We start from the raw sequence: 6,370 nt of genomic DNA, 5'->3' as shown, positions 1-6,370 counted from the left end.
TGGCCTACAGGAGAATCCCGGAATTAGCCAATCACGTGCGGCCCATTGTGTAAATAATGTATATAATGCAGATATATTGGGGGAACATTCATTTCTTGCTACTATGAGCTGAATAAAGAGCATGAAATCCACACTTGACTCCGAGTATATTTCACCTCCCATCCCAAAAATTATGAACTAGAATCGTATAATTTGCAGAGTTGGAAGGGTAATCCAGTCCAACTGCCTACAGTGTAGGGATAGGCTGCTGGCCAAATCGGGGGTTTTATGGATCTAACTGATTCACTAGCATAGCCTTGCAGAGTTGTGTGGTGTTGTGTGACATTTTTTTGTTTTTAAATCTTTGCTTCTTGAGGTCATCCAAAGTAAATGCACATAGGGTTGCAATGACACCAAGGTCCCACTGAAATCTATGGGCCAAGGCGTTTGTAATTGACTTAAGCGCCCTTCATTCCAGTGAGCCACCCACTCCCGCCGAACATTTGTGGGGTTAGGAGTGCGACCACCTCAAAAACTTCTGCAGACAGTAGAGAAAGCGTGACCTCCCTATAGCATCACGAACACAAATCATTATGAACGCAAAATAAAGTGGAACACCTGGAGGGGCCACAAGCCTATGCATCACTTAGATGTCCTACTGAACTTGAACAGAGCTGATTACCACTTAACTGCAGTCCTGTATTTCAGGTCTTTCTCTCTCTCACACACTGCCAAGTTAGGGATCCTCTATAAATACATGTATTTGAAAGGATGTGTGAAATGTCCTGTATTTAAGGTCTGGGTAGCCAAGCACAGACAAGATTTAAAAATTCATGTGTATGTGGTGTCTGCATGCATGTGTGTGTCTGTGCATGGGCATGGGCATAGCTGGGGGGGGCAGGTAGCTGCAGCTCTCCCCCCCCCAACAACAATAATAATAAATACATAGCAAACGGAGGTTCTGCCCTCCCCCCCCCAACAAAAGGCCTGCCCCTTCCTAACAAAAATCCTGGCTATGCCGACGTGTGTGAGAGAGGAATTCCACAGGGGCTGTCCTGTTAATCTGCAATAGATTGTAATGAATTGCTTTGAAGTCACTTCAGCAGCAGATGAAAAAAAAGCGCAACACAATGACTATGTACATATGCAATAGACAATCTTTATAGAATTCCTTCAAACCATAACAGGTACAAAATGAAATCTTTAGTCTCAAAGTCTCTGAAGCAAGGTACCAGACTTTATACGATGAAAGATAAGCTGTGAAGCTTTGTGTATTCAGCAAATATGTCCAACACTGAACAGTGATTCCGGATATTGACTACTGTTTCGTAGAATTCTTCGTCAACGTGGTGGGAGGATATAGAATTGCTTCATAAACCCATCTTATTTCGAATGAATGCATGTAAATGAAAATATCAAACGCTGTGGAACAGTGCTCATGTAATAATGTAGTACATTTGGCACAAGCAGAGACCAATTCTTAGGGGGCTGGACTAGAGGACCCTCAGGGTCCCTTTCCAGCTCTCCAATTCTATGATTGGGGGGTGGGGGAGGTTATTGTTTTTGTTAGTTTTGCAAATGGGGGGGGAAAGGCGACAGATACATTTAATAAAAAATGATGATGATAAGGCTGCAACACTTCGCAGGTTTACCTGGGCAGGAGGAAGAATTAAGCCCCCGACTGAGCGCCTTTTGCAACAAAACTAGCACACCTCCTGCCTGATTTGCACGCATTTCCCCCCATGCACTCCTCCTGCTGCTTTAAACCCCGCACCCTCTGCACTCCCCGCGCAGCGCCAGGCGAGGGCCGCAGGGAAGCGCGCCGGGGGCCGGGTCGCTGCTCCGTCTCCAGGGCAACGAGGCCTCCCCCTCCCTCCCTTCTGCCGCCAAGCGCCGCCCGGGCCTTTTGCGACACTTGCAGCGGGAGTCGCGGCAGCTGGAGGAGCCCGTCAGCTGATTTCCAGCGCCAGGCGTTGAGGCAGAGAGAGGGAGAAGCAGGGCGAGGGGCGGCAGGCGAGCCCGGAGGAAGGTGGGGGGCAAGCGGGGAGCCCCTTCTGCCGGCGGAGAGGCGGCCCCCGCCCACACCCAGGTAGGTGCTTCCCTGGGGCGGTGGGCGCAGCAGGACTCTCCCCAGACTCCCCTTGTCCTCCCCCATTGCTGAGTAATTTTGCTTTTTTGCTGCCTTCCTTCGCAGGTCGACCGAAGCGTCCTTCCTTCCTTAGGGTGTTCTCACCCTCCCTCTTTATTTTTATTTTTTTAGTGCTGCTTTCTATTAGTATTACCTTTGGGTCCTTCCCCCACCCCACTCTAAGAAGCTCGCGTTGTGTGTGGGGGTTGGTACTTTTGGTTTTCAGGACTCAGAGGCAACATCCTCCTATCTTTTCTTAGTTCCCTCTTTTTCAATAAAAAGAAGTAACAGAGGGGCACCCTCTCGACCAGGTGCCCCTTTTTGCCAACCTCGGCTCCCCCCCCCCCCCAAACCCACGAGAGGATGCTTGGCAGGCAATGCCCCTCTTGTCAAATCCACCCCACCCACCCATTTTGTGCTTCTAGCCCCCTTCCTCTCTAGTGTCGCCTATTCTGCCCCTCGTATATTTTTTCGTTCTTGATTGTTATATATCTAAGTGGGATTGCTTTCATTGCCAGTTGCTCGGCCTGAGGGGCTTCTAGGCTAGGAAGGGAAATGTCATTTTAAGAATAAATAGAAAAGTCACCAAAAGTCACAGTGTAAGGGGCTGATAAGCCCAGCTCCTTCGTATTCCTGAAACCACTCAAAAAGTGGTCTGAAGTGTGTCATTCCTGCTTTGGCCATTGATGATGGCTGGCTTTGCCGTGGTACACTTTTTGCCCTCTCCTTCAGCAGGAAGGTGCCACCCATATTCCCTCTGTGCCAAGTGCACTGCTGCCCTTCTCTTGACATTGGGGGGCAAGAGTGCCCCTTTCATAACCTCCAACACATCTTCAGATCCTTCCTTTTAACAATCAACTGCTTTCTGCTTGCTTCTGCCCCCCACCTTGCCTATAATGGCAACTGACACCTGTTGCCTAGTCTCCTTTGAGACTGATTTTGCCAGGCCTATCCTCAGCCCTGGAGTGGAAACTCCTTTATTCTAGCGCCTTAGAATGGCACCCCATTGTTTACTCGTACCATGTGTTGGTGAAAGTGAGGAAGAGCGGGTGACTGTGGAGTACCACAAACAAAACAAACACCTATTATAGAGTTCAACCAGAGTCACTCTTATGCCTAGAATACTTCCCGGACTTCTGGGAAGATACCTCCTCTTTAATGGCTCCTCACAAAACCCTTCTCTCTGGTGGACTGTGACTTGTGACTTGCATCTCCACAGCAGGATCTTTTGTTTGTAAATGCTACCTTGGCTGTTTGGTGCCCTGTTGCCCTTGTGGTTTGAAATCCCTTCTTCAGAGATGATGGCCACTGAACATTTGCTTGGCATGGTCTGGCAGGCTTAGTTGGCCGAGTTTCCACTGCAACATGAGCAGTGAGTTACTTCATTCTTACTGGTACAAGAAAAAAAGCATCTACAGTGGTGCCCCGCAAGACGAATGCCTCGCAATACGGAAAACTCGCTAGACGAAAGAGTTTTCCGTTTTGGAGGTGCTTCGCAAAACAAATCTCCTATGGGCTTGCTTCACAAGACGACAATGTCTTGCGAGTTCCTGCTGGTTCCCCCTCCTTTCTAAGCCGCTAAGCCGCTTATCAGCTGATCCGATCAGCAGATAAGCCGCTAAAAGCAGCTAAAAGCAGCTAATAGCGCTAAGCTGCTTATCAGCTGATCCGATCAGCAGATAAGCCGCTAAAAGCCGCTAATAGCGCTAAGCCGCTTATCAGCTGATCCGATCAGCAGATAAGCCGCTAAAAGCCTCTAAAAGCCGCTAATAGCGCTAATCCGCTAATCCTTCAATGGGCTTGCTTCGCAAGACGAAAAAAACCGCTAGACGAATTGAATCACAGAACGGATTCTTTTCGTCTTGCGAGGCACCACTGTATTTTCTGTGGGTGATGCAGTTGGGTGGCTGAACTTTCTTGAACTTTCTAGGGTGGCAGACTTTATCAGTCCTTTCCAGCTGTTTCTTTTCCCTGCAAACAATGTGACTCTTACCTCTAGAAAATTGTTGGTTATTTGAAATTTCCCTCACTCCCCAAAGATCAGCTTAAGTGAGTGATAAATAATAAACAATTGATACGCTTAGAAACTTGTTTTTTGGTAGTTACTTGTCACCTTAAACTTGGCATTCTGGCATCCCCTTTCTCCTTGTTCAAGTGGGTCTGTAGCAGAGTTTCAACCTACATTGTTACTGAAACCTTTAATCTTATGATTTGAGGCCATCATAATGCATTGTAACTTGTTTCTTTACATATTAGCTGTTGATCTCATTATGAGACAGACAAATGGGGTGTCTGGAAGAGAGGTATGCAAGGAGCTGGTATGAAAAAGGATAAAATATCAGGGTAAATTACTCTGTGTATGGCTTGAGAGAGCACAAACATTAGAAATTCAGCAGTTTTATGTTGAAGGTATGTGAGATGCTGTGAAGATGACAGCTTTGTTATTCAGGTGATATAGGAGGAAATCCCAGGTAGCAGGAAAGTCCTGACAAGAGGAAGGTAGGATGGCTCAGGAGGGGATTTAGCAAAGTTTTACAGAAATTGGGGGACAGAGAGGCATAATGCATGCTTCTGGCATTTATGAATAGCTGTTTCATCCATGTCTTCTGTTCTATGGCCTAGCTGCTAGGTGTGTGTAGCCACTATCTACTTCCAAACAGGAGGTGTACTTGCACCCCTCAGTAGATTTGTGCAGATCAGTTAGGGATAGTTACCACACCTGTCTGCTGATAAAATAATTAAACTGATGTGTGGGGAGGACCAATCTGTATTGCTATTAGGGTGCTGGGCTGCTTCCACAGTTCTGTGCCTACTTAATTTCCCCACTGTTTGCTTCTGCTGTCAAATCAGTGGTTTCTTTAGGAGTGGGGATATTTGTTTGGGAGGCAGGGATGAGGTCTCTGAACTGAGCTGCGCACCCCAGTTTAGCAGCTTCTTATTCTCTCCCTATCGAGCCAGCTGGAATTGGCAAGAAGCAAAATGTGCTGAGAAACTAGCTTGAGTTAATTAACACAAGTGCATTGGAAGAACCTTTTGTTCTATGGCTACTGAATAGCGTGTGATTTAAATTGTTGCTGTGTAACATGTGAGCATTTTAATCTAAATACAAGTTCATATTTCATACCGCTGAGTTTTGAATTGGTTCAGGTGTTGGTATATAACCTTTCTGCTATCATAACTGTTACTTAAGTATAGTAAACGCATGGTATAAATATTCAGTTGGTCAATTAGCTACCGTAATTTATTTCTTATATTTTCAACATCTGTAAGATCGCTGTCATTAATACAGGCAGACAATATACATCAAAAGTCGCACTAAGCATAGTGGGGCTTACATCTGTGTAAACATGCATAGAATTGCTCTGTAGGTCATTCTTGGAGGAAATGGGATGACAAAGGTGTAATAAACTTCAGATCAATAATATAATCTCTTTGGGAATAGAAGCTTCGGGAAAAGCCTTTAAGTCAGTTTCTTATAGAACAATGTGTTGGTGGCACACCCCAGGACAAATAGATGTAGCACAAATATTTTTGCATGCTTTATTGACAAGAAACCCGTGAATAATCAAGGTGTAAGGCAGAGGTAGATAAACATGTCACTGTTTAGATTATGATGGGCTACAACTCGCATTATACCTGACCGCTGATGGTACTGGCTGGGGCTGAAGGGAGCTGATGGCAGCAGTTTTCCTGCACCCTTCTGTAAGGTTTCCCAAAATGCCAGTTCCAACCCACGCAGTGGCGTAGCGTGGGTTGTCAGCACCCGGGGCAAGGCAAGTAATTTGCGCCCCCTAACCCGTGGATTTGCGCCCCTAACCCTAACCCCCAGATGTTGCGCCTGGTGCGGCCGCCCCCCCCTGCACCCCCATGCTACGCCACTGAACCCACGAAATTCAAGCAAACTTGCAGCTCTCTTGACTCCTGAAGTGCTCAGTTGCATCAGTAGAGAGTTTGTGGAGAAGAGGCAGGGGATAGTATGTACAGCTGGATAGGAAGGTGAATGTGATGGAGGTGTTGTGGGGGTTCAAGGAACAGAGGAGGTGCTGAATCAGTGCTGCTAATGACATAAGAGCTAGGTGAGCATGATGTATTTCCCAACTGTTAAACCTTGAAATTTCATTGTGTATCCCCCCTCCCAACATAATGTTGATTCACCTTTACAAGTGAGAGCGCATTTCCAAAAAGTTTGGAAAAACTGTTTCAATTGTGTTGGAGATATTGGGAAACAAGTGCATGCACACACATAACGGAGCAAAGTACTGA

At 46.4% G+C, this 6,370-nt stretch overlaps 1 protein-coding gene across 4 annotated transcripts in view; it reads left to right on the top strand.

The window, feature by feature from the left end:
* Positions 1 to 1,881: 1,881 nt before the first annotated feature.
* Positions 1,882 to 6,370, top strand: part of WDR7 (WD repeat domain 7) — a 221,194-nt gene continuing 216,705 nt past the window's right edge. For all 4 annotated transcript variants that reach the window (XM_081212629.1, XM_081212627.1, XM_081212628.1 and 1 more), the window contains exon 1: positions 1,882 to 2,068. The gene's annotated coding sequence lies outside the window, so the exon portion shown is untranslated. The remainder of the gene's footprint in view (positions 2,069 to 6,370) is intronic.

This window comes from Podarcis bocagei (assembly GCF_964188305.1).
Source record: "Podarcis bocagei genome assembly, chromosome: 11".
NCBI lineage: Eukaryota > Metazoa > Chordata > Lepidosauria > Squamata > Lacertidae > Podarcis > Podarcis bocagei.
The sequence above is the reverse complement of the archived record's forward strand: the minus strand, read 5'-3'. Positions and strand labels throughout refer to the sequence as shown.